Source organism: Eptatretus burgeri, chromosome 7 (assembly GCF_056783735.1).
Source record: "Eptatretus burgeri isolate ZD-2024b chromosome 7, Ebu_testis_v1, whole genome shotgun sequence".
In the NCBI taxonomy this organism is placed as follows: Eukaryota; Metazoa; Chordata; class Myxini; order Myxiniformes; family Myxinidae; genus Eptatretus; species Eptatretus burgeri.
In genome coordinates, this window is record NC_140967.1 from 85,661,130 (window position 1) to 85,683,036 (window position 21,907).

General features: G+C 43.8%; 1 long non-coding RNA gene across 1 annotated transcript in view; it reads right to left on the minus strand.

The window, feature by feature from the left end:
- Positions 1 to 815: 815 nt before the first annotated feature.
- The window catches only part of LOC147023667 (uncharacterized), a 51,147-nt gene continuing 30,055 nt past the window's right edge, over positions 816 to 21,907 (minus strand). The window contains exons 3-4 of the long non-coding RNA XR_015060328.1: positions 19,996 to 20,190; positions 816 to 1,726 (exon numbers count right to left, since the gene is read on the minus strand). This is a non-coding gene — a long non-coding RNA (uncharacterized LOC147023667). The remainder of the gene's footprint in view (positions 1,727 to 19,995; positions 20,191 to 21,907) is intronic.

Consider the following 21,907-nt stretch of genomic DNA (forward strand, 5'->3'; position numbering starts at 1 on the left):
GATAGTTCAAAGGTAAGTGCACTCACCACCTGTGCATCATCCCGTCGGACACCCTTCACCTGCATGTGTTGTCGTCTGCCCTCTTTGAAACATAGCCACTGCATTTACGATCTTCCAATCTTATAGACCTCTGTTGTCTTAATGGAGCTGTAATATATTACATCTACTAGCACTTGTAAGTAGTCTTCCTTCATCTCCTTCAGTTACTTTGGGTGCATGGTTTGCATCGTTGGAGCTTTTCTATTCCTTTACTCTTTGTGAAATCTCATACTTCTTCGCCGCTTACAAATTCTCTCTCTCCTCAATATTATCCACAACCTTCCAGTGATAAAACAAAATCTACTTTCAGTGCTAGCTTTCTCCTTCCTCTCATCTATGCCTACAATTGTGAACACCCAGTGATTGATATTTTTGTATGCAATGTGTTAGAATGGAGGTCAAACACAAGTTTGATGATTAAAAGGTCAGTGTCAGTGTCAATGTTAGTCTCCATGTCTCTGTCTCTGTCTCCCTCTGTCTCCCTCTAACTCTTCTCTCACTCTTCTCTCTCCTTTATGAACCATGCACACATTTCCAGGATGATGCTCTTGGAAAATAGCATCATAGTTAAATAATCACTTTTGACATTGTATATTTCATGGTTGCAGAAGAGGACAAACAATATGTGCTTCGACAATTAGCCCTGGATGAATGTACATTGTTGTAAGTTCAAAGGTTACAAGTAAAAGCATGAACCACCCTTTGGGAAACGCTGCATGAACGAGTTATAACAGCAGGAAGAAGGTGGGTTTCATGCTCTTTTCCTGAGGCTCATGAATTATTGTAGATAGTGCAGTCTTTTGCAATCTGTATTCCCCAGAGGAGTGTTACACGGCAATGAAGGAACGCCCCAACACATTTACTCTTTCCTGTACATGAGGAGTATAATGGGAAATGAGAAAAAAAAATGCGACATCATTTACATCTATTATACATACATGGTCACCATGTGGCCGAATCTGGATCTAAACCACTACATTGGTCTTACTTGTAGGTGAGACTACACTCTGGAAATTGGTACAGGCAGAAAAAAATGGTTGGGCTATCTTCAGGCCGGCTCATAATATATGAGAATGAGTTGCCCTGGATTGCATAGCACACCTTTATCATTGTAACAGAAAGCGAAATCTTTAACATGTCAGTGAGGAACACCACCGGAGGAAGTGATAGCTTTGGCTGCTGTTGGGTTATTATTTCTGCATTTGCTTTGGGGGATTTCAAATCTCAAGGCATTCCCATTCATATCTTGAAATGTAGTTTATGAGGTTATAAGTTACACTCACAAAAAAAGTCAAAAGAAAAAAGAAATGTTAAATTTCCAGTGGATTATATAATATATCAATATATTTGAGGGTCATGGTGTGATAACTGCAAATTTACAATGACGCACTTACACTCTGCAATAAAAAAAGGTGGTTTGCCAAACTTACATGTAAAATCAAATGTAAACAAGGTAATGAAAAAGAAAAGACAGCAGCAGCAGAATGTGGCGTCTACTACTGCCTCTACAATGAAATCATAACAAAACAACAAATATAAAGGAGGTGAAGCAACATGTTGAGGAATGAGCTGTGAATAATAACTTGCAGCACATATTTGCTGAAAATCCACAAATATGGAAGTGTGGATCCACACAGTGATGCATACAATTTCTCTCAACGGCAAGTATCGGCTGATAAGGAGTCGCCTGCAGAGTAGAGATGGGAAGAAAGGATGCGATTGGAGAGAGAATGCGGGGGTAGGGGTGGTGGTATCATGCATAAAGAAGCTAGCATGTAGCAAGCTGCATGTAACATGTACAAAAAGTACTGTGCTGGAGGAGACTGGCTCAAAAATACTGAGAAAATGAAGATCAGTGATATAGACCAGGCCTTATATGAAGTGAAATGGTCAGTCGCAATAGAAATAAATAAATAAAATTAAAAAAAATAGAATTGCAATACAAAAGAACCGGCACAAGTGTCCATCGCACAGGCCGAGTGAGAAGTACCACTGCAAAAGCAGAAAAGCCATGGGCAGTGAGACGACAAGAGAGAAGCATGGATGGCTGTAACTGCCATGATAATGAAAATAATTAATGCCTGTCTGCATGTGCAGTGCTTCATAGAAGAAATTTTTTTTTTTTCATGTGGAACAGCTGCACATAAATTTGCTCTTATAACTAACTATGTAACAAATACCATGATCATAATCATTTGAAGCAAACTTAGGCTTTTGCAAGGTGGATATGCACTGTAAATAAATATCTATAATAGTAAACAACGAAATGGTATTCCTTATTGGACATTCACAGATATTTACCCGACACACGAAGCACAAGACGGGGTTGAACGATAGGTTTGCTCTGTCTATCAGTGTGTCTGTCTGTCCAGTCGTCAGTCTACGAGTGAGAAACCATTTTACAAGCCGGTAGGCGACATGGGTGGTCACTATATAATTGCATACGAGTCATACAGTTTTTGACGGATCGGGCTGAACATTTTTGACAAAGAGGTTGATTAAATTATAGTTCGCATAAAAGCGCGGAAGCCGATTTTTGATTTTCGAAAAATTTTTTTTTAGGATTTTTCAAAAATTTCAAAGTCCTGTTGCTAGGCAACGGTGGTGTCCATAGCAACGGTGCTCAAAAGCATACAACTAGATCCTGGTATGAACCTACCAGTCAAGTTTCATCGAAATCGGTTGACTCCTCTGGCCTCCAGAGCTGTCTATTACATACAAACAAACATACCAACAAACATACAGACAGATGGAAAAAGTGAAAACAAGCCGGTAGGCGACATGGGTGGTCGCGACATAATTGCAGACTAGTCATGCAGTTTTTGACGGATCGGGCTGAAATTTTTTGACAAAGAGGTTGATTATAGTGCGCATAAAAGCCTGGAAGCTGATTTTTGATTTTCGAAAAAATATATATTTTTTGGATTTTTCAAAAATTTCAAAGTCCCGTTGCTAGGCAACGGTGGCGTCCATAGCAATGGTGCTCAAAAGCGTACAACTAGATCCTGATATGAACCTACCAGTCAAGTTTCATCAAAATCGGTTGACTTCTCTGGCCTCCAGAGCTGTCCATTACATACAGACAGACGGAAAAAGTGAAAATAAGGGTACTCTAGCGACCACCCAACAAACATACAAACATACATACAGACGGAAAAAGTGAAAATAAGGGTACTCTTATGACCACCCAGCAGACACACAGACAGACGGAAAACCTGAGAAAAACGGTACTCTAGCGACCACCCAATTTAATTTCTATAGAATTTGATATTTTGAACACGAGAGCACGAATCAGAACATGAATCGGAACATGAACCTGCAGTTTATCAATACTTTGGCTCTGAATTTGGCAAATTGTACGGAATCTCATCTCGATCGTGCATGCACCCAGAGGAGTCCGATGATTTTTTTTTGATTTTTTTTACCATGTCTGCCTGCCTTGCAGTCAAACAAAATTGAAAATTATTCCAAAAAGTAAACTTACTGTTTTTAGGGACGTCATAAAGGACAAACAACAGGCACCAATAACTAATTTAATGTGTTAAATAAGGTGTTGTAAAAGAAGCTGTGCCAATGGTGGTAAACTTCTGAAAAACATTGTTTTGTTTTTTTCCACAGCCTTTAAATTTTTTTGTTTTATTTCAATTGAATGTAGTATTGTATAATTGAACACTGTGGGACACAAATCACGTTATTTACACTTTCAGAAACCTTCAGTTTAGCAGTACTTGGGCAAACTATTACGCCATTTGACTCCATCCCGACCAATCAAATGTGCCACTCGTGCTCTCAGCATTCGGGAATATCGAAATTTCGACAGCACGATACACTGTTCTGACAGATACAGTGAAAACAGTAAACTGTACTACTAAATGAAATGGGAGATGATCACATCCAACTGTTGCTGCACGCCGAGATTTCCTGGCTATCAGGTGGACGATTCTTGCAACGTTTATTTGAGCTGCACAAGGAACTGGTGGAATTCTTGATAAACAGAAGCTACAGCCATGCAAGCCAATTCAAAGAACAACTCTTTGTTGCGAAATTTATATATTTAGCCAATATGTTCATCCTTCTGAATGATCTCAACCCTTCACTGCAAAGTAAAGATACCAACATTTTGATGCTTAGCAACATAGTGATGGGATTCAGAAAAAGAAGAAAAAAAAACTCGGTGTGTGGTGAACTCACTTGGAAAATGGAATTACTGGAATGTTTCCGCTGCTCACAGAATTTCTCAGCAATTCTGAGATTGGATTGCCCAGCATCAAAGAGGTTTTAATTGCTCACTCAATTCCTCTTAAATATGTCTGTCATGCCTTGGATACACAATTTGAGACCGACTTCAGAGTCATTTCGGATGACAAGTGGCAGTGGATCCGTGAACCGTTCACCGAAGATGTCGTTTCAAACACAAACCTCAGCTGCCGAGCCCACGATCAGCTGGTGGATTTGTCATGTGATGGTAGCCTGAAGGTAAAATTCAGAGAGAAATCTCTCACGGCCTTTTGGCTCTCCGCTGAAAAGGCCTATGAAGAACACAGGTGAAGCGATAAAAAAATATTGCTTCCATTTGCAGCAACCTATGCTTGTGAAAGCTGGATTCTCTTGTTTCTTGGATTCTTTAACAGCTCCAGGCAGAACATGACATGCGTTCCTGCCTATCCGTGATTTATCCTCTCATTGATGAACTGGTAGGGAATATTGAAGTCCAGGGCTCTCATTAAGTTGGGTAAGTTATATTCATACTTTACTCTCTACATGTACTGATATGATTTAAAATGTGTAGCAATAATACTGCAATTGTTAAGTTTGGTACTGTTATTAGTTTAAAACACTAATTTGATCACATTTAGAAGAGTCTGATCTTGACAGACTACACACCAACACTTGTGCATGACATCACTGTTAATCTGGTGCATGCACATAAAAATTAGTTTTAAAATGTTGGTGTGAAAAAGGGGGTAAGTGGTCCGGAAGAAAAATATGGACACCAAGGTGGTCTGAATATTGAAAAAGGGGTGGGAACCAATCATCTGGAGTCTAGACTATACGTGCATTTCACCAGTTCATACACTAGTCAACCAAAATGTTTACTACCGCAACCAAGTTTGTACTCGCGCAGCCAGAATTATTTACTTGTGCTTCCCTAATGTTTGTGTAAAGTTATTTCTGTGTTGCCTATTATGAAAATATGAGATTCAGCCATAATATATGTGTACAGTGTACCGTATTCGATTGCAATAGTATTTCAGTAACATTGTTAGATAATATTTGCATGAAAGAACAAATTGTTTCGACTTTGTACTAAATGCAATAACCTTAAATTAATAATAATGGAGGCCAATGCAATTAATGGAGCTTTAGGTTGATGACAACAAGTCGAGAAAAGTTTCAAGGCTGGAACCATTCCTCAATAGGTCGCCCATGACAACTCGCTTACTCTTCCTGAAAAATATAGTGAGATATTTAACATCAGCCAACGACCAATGCTGGCCGACAGGTCCTCTGGCCTGACGCCCAACCAAGGGATGACACACACACATTGATGAATCACCCTGCCTGTGAAACACCAGGATGACAAGTTATTTAGCCGAGCCAAGATTCAAACTCAGACTAGACAGCTGAGAGGTGAGTGTGACAACCTCTTGGCCATCCTGCCAGTGTGTGTGTGTGTGTGTGCGTGTGTGTGTGCGTGCGTGTGTGTGTGTGTGTGTGTGTGTGTGTGTGTGTGTGTGTGTGTGTGTGTGTGTGTGTGTGTGTGTGTGTGTGTGTGTGTGTGTGTGTGTGTGTGTGTGTGTGTGTGTGTGTGTGTGTGTACAAGTCGGGTCACTTTATCGAGGTCGGGTTATTTAAACTTAATAAAACACCGAGATGATTTATGTTTAAACCTGCAGCAAAAATTAACACGGGAGTGCACCACAACAATGTTGGGACAAATGGCCTGATTTCCTCATAAGTCGGCTCCCAACCCTCGCAAGTGGGGGCAGGAGGGGTTATATCCATGACATGACATCAGATACACCTAGCATGTATCATTTTCCTATCATATCACACACACACACACACACACACACACACACACACACACACACACACACACACACACACACACACACACACACACACACACACACACATACAGAGAATTTCCCTGTGGTGGGAGGGGAGTTATGTGCCCATGACTTGACTCTGGGTACCCCAAGCACGTATGCAAAATTTGTGGAGATTAGTCCAGGGGTGTGAAATTGTATAGAAATCAAAAAAAAGGCCACACACACACACACACACATACAGAGAATTTCCCTGTGGTGGGAGGGGAGTTATGTGCCCATGACTTGACTCTGGGTACCCCAAGCACGTATGCAAAATTTGGTGGAGATTAGTCCAGGGGTGTGGAATTGTATAGAAATCAAAAAAAGGCTACACACACAGACACACACACACACACACACACACACACACACACACACACACACACACACACACACACACACACACACACACACACACAGAAACACACCTTTTTCCCAATTTTATTTGGCAAATTGAAGATTGTTGTATTTCAAATTTTCTGCAAGACAGAGAGGTAGAGTGCTCTTGTACATATGTTTAGGATGCTGAATATATAATCAGGACTGAAGGTCCAACACAACTGGACAGGACTGAAGGTTCTCACAAACTGGTCCCACACGTGGAACATGTCTTTCAATCCTGACAAATCTCACACTTTCACTATATCTCTCTGAAAGGACCATTTATAAAACCCCCTCCCCCCTCCCCCTCCTTTCTCAACAATCCTCTGGAAGAAGTCCTTTCATTCAAGCTTCTGGGTCTCACTATCTGCCATGATCTTTCCTGAGAAAGTCACATTTCCAACCTGGCCTCCAAAGCCAGTCGCTGACTGGGAATCCTCCGTCATGCAGAGTCCTTTCTCAGCCCACCTGAGCTCCTGACCACATAAAAAGCTTTCGCCCACAGCCTGATGGAGTACTGCTCTCCCCTCAGGGCTGGTGCTCCTGCCTCTCACCTTTCTCGGCTTCACGCTGTGGGAACCAAGGCATTTAGGGTCATTGGTACCTCCCGTGATGAGGTTGAGTCTTTGGGCCTCTCACTCTCTCACCACAGACAGGTCGGTGGTCTTTCTGTCTTCTTTTGTCTCCTCTCTGGTCTTTCCCCCCCCCCCCCCGCATTGTCTGTGATATGTCCCCAGCATATTTTCGCAGGGCGCTCAAGGTCCGCCAACAACCCCCTTTTGGTAAAACTACCAAAATCACGAATCACTGCTCACCTTCACTCTTTCATTCCTCTTTTTCCCCCACTTTTGGAATAAACTCCCACTCTCTTCAACCCCATTCTTCCCTACAGGCGTGGAAAACAGCTGTACCTCACGACCTCTTATCGTCCCCCATCCCAAGCCTCTTATCTGAAAGTCCCTGTAATGTCCATCTTGTTTACCCCGTCCCATCCCTCTTCCTTCCACAGATCTAATGTCTCTATTCCCCACTGTTTTGTTCTCCCCTCTCCCGCCCCTCTTGTCTCATGCCCCCCCTTGCTGTGTATTGTGTGTTAGCTCTCATCAGAGCCTCAACAATGTGTACAAAAAAAAAAGAGGTTAAACTTAGGAGGTGGGGGTGGGAGCAGAAGGGGGGTAAGGTAGCATGTTTGGCCCACGTACTCAAAGCTGAATAGTCCAGTTTCTCATTTATGGGTTGTAGTTAGTACATGTGATTCAGTATTAGTGTCGGTGGCGAAGAGGCAGCAGTTGGCCTACATTGTGTGAAGATGACGGATGCAACAATGAGCAAAACGATTTGTAGACCCGCATCTTCGAACATGTACATCATGCAACTAATGCCTCCGCCATTGTCCCAAGTCAAGCGGCCAGGTTATTTGATGGTACAAAGTGTCTCGAAGGAAGTCATTGTCAATGCAAAAACATCATTTCATGGTTCACTCAAAAATTTCCGTTTGGAAACTTGGGATTTTCCATACGGATGGTGAAATCTGCAGCTGCTCGTTACCAACTCACCAAAGATGAGTTTTCCGAACCAGATTCGTCCTGTTTTCTGTGTGTCATTCGTCAATTTGTTGCTGGTTTGTCCCATCGAAGCACTGTATTTCATGTTAATCCGTTTGTTGTTTTCTTCGATTCGTTTGGATTGTCGAGGCCTTCATGTCCTTTTTCAAGGCCTTACTCGGATAGAAAGTTTGCTTCAGTAAATCACTCCTGGTTGTATTGTCGGGTCCGATACTTCTATTTGCTTGACTTTATCCGATCCTATTTCCTATTTCCTCTCCTCGTTTCAAAAAATTGGAACAAATGAGCAAACAAAAAAAAACTTTATTTAATTTCACCCCATAACGATTCTCATTACCTCCGCCACCGAAGGTGAAGGAGGTTGTTTTCACCCCTTTCTGTCTGTTTGTTTGTTTGATGTCTGTTTGTGTCCAGGATATCTCAAAAAGTTGTGGACGGATTCGGATGAAGCTTGGTGGACACGGGTATGTGACAAGCAAGAAATGGTTCAATTTTTGTGAAGATCCGGATCTGGATCTAATAATTACCTTCGCATTCTGCGAAAGGTTATGTTTTGGTCGGCGTGTATTTATTTATTTATTTATTTATTTATTTATTTGTAATCTTGTGATTCGTATAACTCAAAAAGTATTAAACCGAATTGCATGAAATTTGGTGGGATGATTGGTTATTAGCCAGGAAGCATTCGATTAGATTTTGGGATCGTTCGGGTCAAAGGTCAAGGTCACGAAAAGGTCAAAATCGTCTTTTTACGATAACACAGTCAATTTTTATTCAATTTGCATGCAACTAACGCCAAAATGTTCAGAATTCAACGCCTCATCTTGTGATATGCAATATGACACAATGACGCCCATACTCTTGTTACTGGTTAGGGGTCAAAGGTCAGGGAGGTCACGACCTTGAAAAATATGCGGTTTTTGTCATAACGCGGTCAATTCTTGTCCGCTTTACATGAACCCAGCACCAAAATGTTCAGAATTTAATGCCCAATCTTGTGACACAATGACGTCATAACACACATCACCAGTTGGGGTAAAATGTCGGGGGGGGGGGGTCACGCCCTTGAAAAATATGCGGTTTTCGGCATAACTCAGTTAATTCTTATTCGATTTGCATGAAACCAGCATCAAACGAGATTAACTTCTCTTGTTGAAACGTTGTATTCACCGAGCTTGCGAGTGAAGACTCGCCAAAACAACGCGAGTTGATTGTTGTTTAGTCCGTAGCCCCCGAAAGTCGGGGGGGGGGTCATGACATTATAGATATGTGGCTTGTGTTATAAGACCATTCATATGAAACCAGTTCCCCCACACTCATACCAAGAACAAAAAAAGTAGTGGCGGCAAAGGTATGTGCTCTATGAGTGCCCGTTCTAGTTTTAAAAGTGATTCTTCACCACTGAGAGGTAGGGCCAAAATCGACATAGTACTGTATAGCACGATATTTCAAAAATGTATTGAGCCTGATATGTTCTCGTCGATCAGGCATTACGCGGCGGAGGTATGTACTCCACTGAGTGCTCTTCTACTATATATTGAATTTCCTTCTGCTACTGGTTCTACATCCCCCCTCCCCCCCCTCAACCCCAGCCCCTCTTCTCTCCAAATGGAATCTATGTACATTAAATATAAACACTTCTTTTAAATAAATAAAAAATTGACAATGCATTTCAACCCTTGTTTCTCCTTCACCAATGCTGCAAGTATCCGGTAGCAGTCAGAGTTGATGGTTGTCATAAACGTGTCCACCTTCTGATATGCAAAAGACACAGAGTCCAGGAGCAGTTGGGTGTGACTGAGAAGGGTGGTTATGGAAAGCGAGGGGTTGGGGTCACAATATTTGGAAGAAAACACAGAATTGAGACATTTGGCCTTCTCACAAGCAGCTGTGGTGACATTTGAAGACAGGGAAAGGATAGAGGGAGAGCACACACCAGAGATTGACATAACAAGATGCCACCAGGTTTTAGAGGAGGGAGACAGGTTTGAGAATTCAGCCTTAAAGGTTGGCCAGATGTTGTTTTCTAGCTTTCCTGAGAGTGCACACACATTTGGTCCAAAGCTTTGTGGAATGATCTGAGGTTGCCTTTGGTCGGATTTGCCTTCCAGGAAGAGAACGCTATATGTTTAAAAACAACTGCCTCACCACAAGTTTCTGTGTATCAGGGGTGAGAGGTGGTGGTGGTCGTATGGCAGCTTAGCTGCCGGGGTAGCTATCATTTCTTGAAGCACGACTGTGTCGCTGATGCAGTGCCCCTCTACCAGTACACAGGGTCAGGGTCAGGTATGGGAGCATGTGCCAGAACAGCGCGTCGCTGCGTCCACTTTCCGCCGGTACTCCAGGGGCCTCCGTCTGGCCATCCCCCAGGCAGATGCCAGGCCCATCCCCATCTCCTTGAGATGATGGTCAACCTGCTGCAACCATGAGGCACGTGGTCGGCCCACTGGCCTCCTCCACTCATGAGACTCCCTCGCTGAGAGAATCTGGTGAGCAGGATCAGCGTCAGGAAAACGAGCCACATGTCCATACAGCCGCAGCTGACGCTCACGGACTATGCAGGTGACAAATCTCATCCGAGTCTCTCTCAGCAACCGCTCGTTGGACACAAAATCTGACCAGCGATAGCCAAGGATTCTCCGAAGAGACCTGGTACCAAAGGAATTAAGTCTCCGTCTCAGATCCTTGGTCAAAGTCCAAGTCTCGCACCCATAGAGCAAGACTGGAAGTACCAAGGACCTGAAGACTCGGACTTTCGTCCTCCCGCACAGGTACCGGCAGCGCCACACCCCATGATCCAGTGAATCCATGACTCCCCAGGCCCGACCCAGACGTCTATTGACCTCCGGCTCACAACCTGCGGAGACATGAATATCACTGCCAAGGTAAGTGAATCTATCCACGACCTCAACATCCTCACCACAAACAGACACAGACAGGACAGCAGCATCCAAGATGTCACCGAAAGCCTGGATCTTTGTTTTGACCCAAGAAATCCGTAATCCCAACGGCTCCGACTCCTCATTCAGCACCTCGAGGGCCCCAAGAGGATGTCTAAAGTCTCCGCAAAGATGACTGCATCATCTGCAAAATCAAGGTCCGAGATCTTGACATTGCCAAACGATGCACCGCAACTTGATCTCTCCGACATCCTCCCCAAAATCCAGTCCATACAAGTGCTGAAAAGTGTGGGGGCAAGTACACATCCCTGACGAACTCCAGTAACAACTGGAAATAAGTCAGAGGCGGTACCACCACACTTCACAGCACTCTCAGTACCAGAGTAGAGTTCAGACATCAGATCGATCAGTTTCGGTGGCACCCCACGAAGACCAAGAATCCTCCAGAGGACATCCCGATTCACTGAATCGAACGCTTTACAGAGATCAACATAGGCTGCAAGCAGCCCCTGCCGAAACTCTCGTCTGCGTCCGGTGAGGACACGAAGAGCAAGGATACGGTCAATCGTTGACCTCTTTGGTGTAAAGCCTGACTGCTCTGGACGCTGGTGCTCAAGCAGATGGTGGCGAACCCTATCAAGAATTATCCGAGCAAAGACCTTGCCCGGCACTGAGAGCAGCGTCACCCCTCGGTAGTTGTTGCAGTCTTGGCGATCACCCTTCCCTTTCCAGAGAGGGACAACAAGGCCCCTCTTCCAGTCAGTTGGGATGATGCCTGTGTTCCAGGCAGAGCACAAAACTGCATGCAACGCGAGTGCAGCATTTCCACCAGCCTTGAGAAGTTCAGCATGGATGCCACAGATCCCTGGAGCTTTGCCCCGTTTCAACTGGTTCACCGCAGCCCGTGTTTCCACAAGCGATGGTGGACCACAGTTGATCGAGGTCAGCAACAGGGATTGTAACACCATGACGTCCAACTCGACAGCTGGGGGATCAGCCTGGTACAACGGCTCAAAGTAACCGGCCCAGCGGGCCTTCACTTCAGACTCCTCTGTCAAGAGCCTACCACTCTCTGCTCGAACTGCAGTGCTCCGAGGGATGGGCTTGGATGAACGTAATGCGCGAATTCCCCTGTAGCGGGACGAGAATCACCTGTCCACAGGTGATGCTCTACCCCCTCACAGATTCCTCGCACATAGGTCTCCTTGTCCACCCTCCAGTGCATTACAGTTTTACGCCTCAGCTCCCTGAACAGCTCAGCTCTGCCATTCAGCCTGGCCCTGCGACTCTGGTCAATGGTATCCAGTGTCCCTTGAGAGACAAAATTCTTCTTTGCCCTGCGGTGAACTCCAAGGCATCCACCGGCAACATCAAGGACGGTGGTCTTGAAGGTGCTCCACAACTCTTTAGGACCCCCCAAAGCACCCAGACCCCCCAAGTGTCCACTCAGCCTGTTCGCAAACTCCTCAGCTACTCTCTCATCCCTGAGCTTGGCAACATCCAGCCTAGGCTGGGATGGTACCATTCTCCAGGATTTAAGGTGCAGCTTTAGAGTTGCTACAACAAGCCTGTGGTCAGTATTGAGGAACTGAACACTCCGGTAGACCCTGCAGTTCTGGATCATCCTCCAACGACCGTCAACGAGGACATGGTCAATCTCCTTTGCCACACCGCCAGCGTTGGAATACCAAGTCCAGCGATGAGCTTGCGGGCGCTGAAACCATGAACCAGCCACCCTAAGTCCATGACTTCTTGCAAAGTCAAGGAACTTAGTGCTATTCTGGTTCATAGTTCCTGACCCATGGGGACCAACACACACCTCATAACCATCCCTATCAGTTCCAGTCGATGCATTGAAATCCCCAAGACTAGAAGTGTATCTCGTCTGGGGCACTGATCAACCACAGACTCGAGTGTGGCGTAGAATGCATCCTTCACGGTAAGATCACTCGCCTCAGTCGGAGCATAAATAGAGACCAGGGAAATGACACCTAAGGAGTGACGAATCCTTAATCTCATAATACGCTCGTTGACCGGTGTTACCTCAATTATCATTGGGGTCAGCTTATTGGACACAGCTACAGCAACTCCTTGGGTATGGTAACCATCAGAGCGACCAGACCAATAGTAGGTGTAACCACCCACCATTATCTCGCCGCAATCCGGTCTCCGAACCTCAGAGAGAGCTGCAATCCCGATGTCCAAACGCTTGAGCTCAGATGATAACAGAGACAGGTGATCATCCTCTCTTAGGGATAGGACATTCCAGGCACCCACCCGAAGGGACCGCCTCAGGTTAACCCAAGGAGACCGCCGTCTGGTGGACGACACCTCAGCACCACTCCGACACACTCTCCCGCAATCTGACCCAGGGATGTTACCCCGTGGTTTCCCTCCTATCAAAGATTGGGGGTCCCGAAGGCTTTGCCCCAATCCCATCATCCGGTGAGCTGCCCTGCGAAGGGAAGCTGCACAGGAGGTACTCCCACGGAGTGGGTTTTCAGATTTTTTTGCGTTTTGCGTTTTGCAGTACACACTGTTACTCATTTTGCCGACCGTGGAAGGATGACAGGCTGAGTCAACCCCCCTGGTGTATTAATTCAGTGGCCGACAGGGCTTGAACTCAGGACCCTAGGATCCCAAGCCACCACCCTAACCACTGAGCTAACACCAGGCTTAGGATAGGTATGATAACTGCAGACGAAATGGTATAAATATGTGCATAAGGGAAAGCAAGCTTGTGTGGAATGATCAATCTTGACATGAGAGGGCAACCTGCAGTCTCTGCTGGTCAGCTTGAGTGAACTACCAGACTCTACGGCACTCTCTGACTATAGCCAGAGAGATGTCAACTTTCACAAGAAGATGAACAGATGAATCTATTGGGGCAGAAGAAGAACAGGAGACTCATGAATCACATTTGTAGGACAATTACCAAGTCCAGAAACAAGGGCGAACGATTGGGAGAAATCAGGGTTGGAAAGTTAACTGATTGGGTGAAGCCCATATTTGAACATCACACTTGATTTTGTGCCTTACCCCCAAACAGGCAAGTACTCCAGGCAATAAATACATCATTCAGAGTAATTGTCGATGAGGATTGTTGAGTAACTGGTGTCCATTTAAGTACAGGTTCCAACTCAATGACATCAAAATTAACAACAAAATGGCAAATAAAATTTATTTTACAATGAAAACTTGTGATGTTTTTTTGTTGCCCTCCCAACATGTAGCCAATATTGTTAGGAGATGTTCAGAGTGCACTCAAGAGCATCTAAAATCCAAAATCTTCCACAGTCCTTAAGCGTACCCCGGACCACACGATTAGTGGCTTCACACTCACAGTAGCTGGGAGAGCATGAATCCATTCCCTTGATTTCTGGACCCCCCCCCCCTCCAACTTTCAAAAAATCCTGGATCCGCCCATGTCTATGTCTTCACCAATCAAATTTACCATACATTGTACTTTGATAGCTTCACTTATGTTTTCATTTTATGCGGCCATGATGTATTTGTTTGACTCAGACACGCATCACACAAAACATTGGGTGAAGAAAAATAAAAGCACAAGGAGGAAATGATTGAAGGGGATTCAGTAAGTCCGAGTTATTTTCGGCACATTCAGGATTGTGGTTTGTGGTATTCTGGCTGCTGCTATGAAGAAAGAATAATGAAAGGAAAACAAGGAAAAGAAATAATGAAAAATGTTGGAAGAATGTCCAACAATATGGAAGACAGTGACTTGACCAAAGTTGGTGCATGGTGGAATTATTAGAGCGTCTGCTTTTGGTCTGGGAGGTCAGTGGTTCGAATCCCGTCCAAGTCATACCAAAGACTTCAAAAATGGTATGTGCTGCATCCTTGCTTGATGCCCAGCATTTTAAATAGGATGGAGAGCACAGACAAACAACCACAGGTTCAAAATCATTGCGCAAGCTTGATGGTCGAATGGCCGCCTCTTGTGCGAAAATTCCTTGCAAGCAAATTCATATTTCAGGTGGGAAAAGAAAGAAAGAAAGAAAGAAAAACTTTTCTCATGATATTTGTGTTGGATTGGAACGTTAAGCTCATGAGAATTATCAGAATGAATCCTATGTATTCCTACTTTCACAGCCTCCACCTTCCGCTCAGTAGTGGTGACTGTTACTGCATTGGCTTAACAGTTGACGTGGTTGTCTTAAGGTCTGTGGGTCCTGAGTTTGAACTCGTGTTTTTTTTCCATTGAATTAACACCAGGTGGTGCTGACTCAGCCCGTCATCCTTCTGAAGTCGACAAAATAAATACCAGTGTACTGGCAGGGACGTACCTAGAGTATTTGGCACCCTGGGTGGACCCTTCCTTTGGCACACCCTCCACCCGGGATGAATACTTAAAAAATTTAAATACACAGAAAACATATCATGTTTGTAAGTGAAAGTTCAAGGGGATTACAGTACTGTACCTGGAGTAAGCAAACTGGAAATAAGAAAAATGCAGGACATTAAAAATTCAGCAAACAGGTGATACTGCTTGGCATTGATATCATAACAAACACATCTTCAACCACAGAGAAAACATCACCAGGAAGAATTTTAGAAAAGGTAACGGAAAATCCAGTGTCAAGGCCCAACATATTCTTCAACGATGAATCGAAAAAAAAAAACATTCACCGTCTCAGCTTTCAATCCTTAATTTATGCAAATTGGTCAATGAGCTCATCAAGATTCACTTCATTTGCATAATTCATGCTCGATTGAAAGCAAAGCCAGGTTTGTTGTCAATCTTGTCTGACTCCGTGCATCAGTTTCAATTTGGAAAAAAAACTTCCTTCACATGAAGCGATAGACACACAGATAGTCGAAAAGAACCTCAAGCACAATGACAGGCTTGGCAGGGATTCACAAAAATCCCATTTTACAATAAACTCCAAACACTGCAATGCTGTCCACTTCTTTACTTCCAAATGTCTCCAAAATCATCCAATTTCCACACTATCTTCGTCAGAGAATTCCATCGAACGTTTTAGTCAATTTTGGAATACACTTCCGAAGTTCTTCTTCTGTTGCAACAACCAAATAGTTTGGCTGAATAGCAGCAAAGACTGACGGAACGTGATCCATTGACTTTGAGCGAGTCTCCAATTCTTGATGAAAGCGATCGAGGATTTCGGACAATCGCTCTTTTCACTTTCTCAGGCAATGTGAGTCCAGCATCCTTTGTCATCTCTCCTGGAATCCATTTTTGGAGCCTAACCCTCCCACTTCTCTCCATAGAAATGCCCATTTCCTCACACTGTGTCGTTGCATAATGAATGGCCCTCTCCACAATTTAATTCCTCTGATATTCAAGAAACAGCTTTTAAGCTTGGAGCTTCACAATGCACTTTTCAAGGCTGATTCCTACTGTTTGCAAATACTTCTGTGTGAGATCAACTTCTTCCAGGACTTCACGTCAGAAAGAAAGATAACTCAAAAAAGAGAAATCACATTCAGCAGACAGCAAAATCTCAGCTGATCCTCTTGTATCCACATTTTCTTTTGGATTACACAGTGCTTCAAGGGCTGAGGTCAACTTTTCAAAATACGCCTTCATTGGCTTCTCAGCATCATGATGAGCGCTCCATCTGGTCTGGGAAAGTCTTTTGACTGTGAGGCCCATATTCTCCTTCAGCACCTCCCGATGATGAGGTGAGACTGAAAAGGAGGAGTAGACTCTCTCCAAGTTTCCAAAGAAGGTCACACAGAGAATTTGCACAAGGAACAAACAAAGCTTTTGGATTAATCTCTCTGATCTTTGACTGAACATCCCCCATGAATGCCAGCCGTGGTAGCAGCATTGTCATATCGTTGACCATGGCACAAGTTTATGTCCAGTCCATATCTTTCCAGATGACAGAAATGTTATTAACTTTTCAGAATGAAAGGGTTAACCCATAAAGCACGTCAAGTTACCATGGTGGCCGAGATGCATATGCAAATAAGTTTACACTGAGTCAACTCAAAGAACAAATCATGACCTTTCTTTCCTCCAATGCATAATGCCCTGGTAACTGATGAAAGCTTGCTTCTACTAATTGGTGGAGAAAGCTGATGACAAAACAAGCATTTCTGGAATCGTGCTATTGTGCTTTATATTGTCCACTGCTATCATGCTTTATATGAGGACTCTTGAAAAGAAATTAAAAAACTGTCAACAGTCTACTCTCAGCAGCTACTTCAAACCATCAACATCTGTTTCATCCACCGAGGAACCCATGGCAAGCACATCATCAGCTCGGCCTCCTCCTACCTCCTCCCATTAACCACCAGTTCCACCACCCCCTGCCCTGCAATCTAATGTAATGCTATGTTCCTGCTCCGTGTTTATGTTTGGTTCTGTTGTTTTGTGAATAACCATAATAATGCTCTTCCAACTCAAACTGGATTGCGTGAGATCTCGCGAGAGCACGCGAGATCAGCTACGGCCTGACAATAAAGCAGTTATTTTACACGCGCCCTTCTCGTTCCGGAACACCATCGTTGTTTCATCGTACTGGTATATCAACTCTCCCAATGGCAATCCCCTCCTTCCCCCGACTGTCACCTGGGGCAGACTGCCCTCCCCACACCCCCATTAGTGCGCCAATGTGTACTGGTAATAGGGGGCACAGCCATGCCCCCAGAAAATGATACAACCAGAAGCCACAGGCTGCACACAATAGTAACTACGACAACAATACTACAGTCTCAATTATTCCCAACCTCATGTGGTCGACCGGAGAACGTTTTTGGACAATCTTTAACAAACCGGGTGGAACAGGAATCAGGATGCTGGCAAAAACTCACCTGCTCTTCGCGAAAGACGTCGTGGGATATTTAACATCGACCATCTAATGCTAATGAAACACCGAGCTTGACGTCCATCTGATGGATGATAATTTTGTGATGCAATGTCCTTCCCGCGAAACACCAGACAACTTATAGTCTGGTCGGGAATCAAACCCAGACGAGACCACCAATCTGTGCACCATCCTGTCGGACAATATAACCATGTGAAAGAGAGATTCGTCATTGTCCCAGTCCTTTTAGGATACCGCCTTCTTTCTCAAAGAATGAAAAGTCAGACTGATGGTAGATTGGAAAATGAAGACTACGATATGCTGGTGAATTCTGGAGTGGATATGGGGGGGACTTTCGAAATACAGGACAAATTCAACACACACTTGTTGTGCTGCTTCAGTAATAACTAGTCCAGGCCTTGCAGCATGCCTGCTTGCCATACTGCTGGAGCATTAGCTTGTCTTTCACCATGCCCAGATCATATGCTTGGGCCAGGGCAGACAGGGGTGGTGGGGGAGATTACAAGTTCATTATTATTCTTGCCAAATGATGCTATTATTATTATTATTATTATTGTTGTTGTTCTTGATATTATTGGTATTAATTAATGAATGCTTTGTTACATAGTTATCATTATTTTTGTTATTTATTTTGGAATTAGAATGCCATGCTGTAGAAGGACCTGTTAAGCTGCTCGATACACCCAAGCATGGAGTGCATTTATAACCTGGGAATTATGATGGATTGTTTGTAGTTGATTAGCCTCATCAACTCAGGAGATCATGACGATCATTTGGGTGTATCACATTCCACATCAGAACGCTCCGGTAGAACTCCACAAAAAACATGCCTCACACACACACACACACACACACACACACACACACACACACACACACACACACACACACACACACACACACACACACACACACACACACACACACACGGATACACCAATAGAAGAACATCCAAAGAAACAGGAAAGGTGACACATCCACGATACATTGATGATTTAAAGGTCTTCACACCAAATGAAGAAAAATTGACAGAACAGCTAAAACTAGTAAAACTATAACGGGCACTCATAGAGCACATACCTTCGCCACCAGCACTAGTTTTTTTGTTCTTGGTATGAGTGTGGGGAACTGGTTTCATATGAATGGTCTTATGACACAAACCACATATCTATAATGTCATGACCCCCCCCCCCGACTTTCGGGGGCTACGGACTAAACAACAATCAACTCACGTCGTTTTGGCGAGTCTTCACTCGCAAGCTCGGTGAATACAACGTTTCAACAAGAGAAGGTAATCTCGTTTGATGCTGGTTTCATGCAAATCGAATAAGAATTGACTGAGTTATGCCGAAAACCGCATATTTTTCAAGGGCGTGACCCCCCCGACATTTTACCCCAACCGGTGACATGTGTTATGACGTCATTGTGTCACAAGATTGGGCATTAAATTCTGAACATTTTGGTGCTGGGTTCATGTAAAGCGGACAAGAATTGACCGCGTTATGACAAAAACCGCATATTTTTCAAGGTCTTGACCCCCCTGACCTTTGACCCCTAACCGGTAACACGAGTATGGGCGTCATTGTGTCATATTGCATATCACAAGATGAGGCGTTGAATTCTGAACATTTTGGCGTTAGTTGCATGCAAATTGAATAAAAATTGACCGTGTTATCGTAAAAAGACGATTTTGACCTTTTCGTGACCTTGACCTTGACCTTTGAACCGAACGATCCCAAAATCTAATCGAATGCTTCCTGGCTAATAACCAATCATCCCACCAAATTTCATGCAATTCGGTTTAATACCTTTTGAGTGATACGAATCACAAGATTACAAATAAATAAATAAATAAATAAATAAATAAACGCCGACCAAAACATAACCTTTCGCAGAATGTGAAGGTAACGATTCTCTGAGAACATTGAAGTGGAATTTGGACTGGATAAGGGCGCCGAGTGCACATTTGTACAAGGAAACCAGCAAAAACAGACAACTTAAAAATTGATGTTGAAACAACAATACAGCAGTTAGAAAACGAAGCACCACATAAATACATCGGAGTAGAAGTGGGCCACCAAATATGTCACAAACAAATGTGCAAAACAATCGGCAAAGAATACCGATGGAGAACGAAGCTGATCCTGAAAATGTACCTCTCCACAAGAAACAAAATCAAAACCATCAACCAACTCACACTCCCAGTGTTCCAATACAGCTGTGGAATAATTGATCTGGATCCTGATCTTCACCAATACAACTGTGCAGCAGGTTGATCGGCATCTCAAAGAGGATGGCCTGTGGGATGGCCAGACGGAGGACCCTGGAGTACTGGCGGAAAGTGGATGCAGCGACACGTTGTTCTGGTGCATGCTCCCATACCTGACCTGACCTGTGGAATAATAAACTGGTCCCAATCAGAAATCAATAAGTTAGACATCAAAACAAGAAAACTGCTTTCTATCCACAAAATGTTCTACAACAACCAGTGCACCCCAATAATGTACCTGCTGAGACGAGAGGGAGGGGGTGGCCTAATGGAACTCAACCAGGTGCACAGAGCGAAGAGTGTTGAACTAGATGAGTATGTGAAATGCTAAACAGACTATCGGATTCAATTTGGAAACAAACAAGAACACAACAAACCTGAAAAAAAAGTATCCCTAACTCACCTTGCAAGGCATTTTCTAAAACAGGTTCAAATAGAAGATACCGCATGTGAAAATGAAACGGCAACAAATACAGCTCCAACAAAAAGGGCACTCGGGAGAGTGCATACCTCCGCCACGCAATGCCTGATCTACGAGAACATATCGGGCACAATACATTTTTGAAATATCATTCTATATGTCGTTTTTGGCCCTACCGGGCATAGTGGCGTGCGCCTGTAATCCGGCAACTCGGAGGCTTGGGTTGGAGGATCGCTTGAGGACGGGTGCTCTCCACTGGGCCACGCTATGAGAGGGTGTAGGGCAGCCCGGAATCATGGCGAAACCCAATCCTTATTCCCTGTGTCGTAAGAGGTGACCAGGGTTGCGTCAGGAAGGGCATTCGGCGTAAAACCTGTGCCAAATCAGTATGCGGATCATAATGGATGATCTGCTGTGGCGACCCCCTAACGGGAGCAGCCGAAAGAAAAACAACAACATGTCGTTTTTGGCCCTATCTCTCAATGCTGAAGAATCATTTTTAAAATTATCAGATCTGGATCTTCACCAAAATTTAATCAATTAGTCCTTGCCACATGTCCAACATGCCTACCAAGTTTCGTTTGAATCCGTCTGCAACTTTTTGAGATATCGTGCTATATATTAGTTTCGCCCAATCTCTCAATGGTGAAGAATCACTTAAATTCTAGTAGTCGGATCTGGATCCTGATCTTCACTAAAATCTAATCAGTTCGTCCTTGTCACACACGCAACCTGTCCACAAAATTTCATCTGGATCTGTCTACAAGTTTTTGAGATATCCTGCATACAAACAAACAGACAGCAGGTGAAAACATAACCTTATTCACCTTTGCTGGCGGAAGTAACAATTGCAAAAAAGACAAAAGAAACATCAAGAAATACACACCAACAACTGGGAGAATGACAAAAGAGCAGGAAGATGCAAAATATAATTGGACTGAGTTTGGATCGGCAAAGAAGGCTCATTAGAATAACTAAGAAGAGGTCAGCTCAACTGGGATGGAGAATGAATAATAATAATAAAATTCCAAGATCAAGGACACTACACCAAAGGATTAAAAAGTTGGTGGGACTGAGCCAGATGGAGAAGTGAGGGTTCTGCAAGACAAAACCAGAAAGTACTGGTCACCTGCTTTTGGGATGCAAAAAACGATTATCAGAACAACTTTACACACAACGGCACAACAAAGTATGTAAAATCATTCATTGGCATATGTGTAAAAATTTCGACATCCCAGTTCTGAAAAACTCATGGAAACACGAACCAGGGCAATCATTGAAAATAAGAATGTCATGCTCACGTACGACCTAATGATCCCATCGAGCGTGAACAGAGAAAACAAAGCCTTATGACCGGACATCGTTCTCAGGAACAAAAAGGAGAACACAGCATTTCTGATTGAGATATCGGTACCCAGC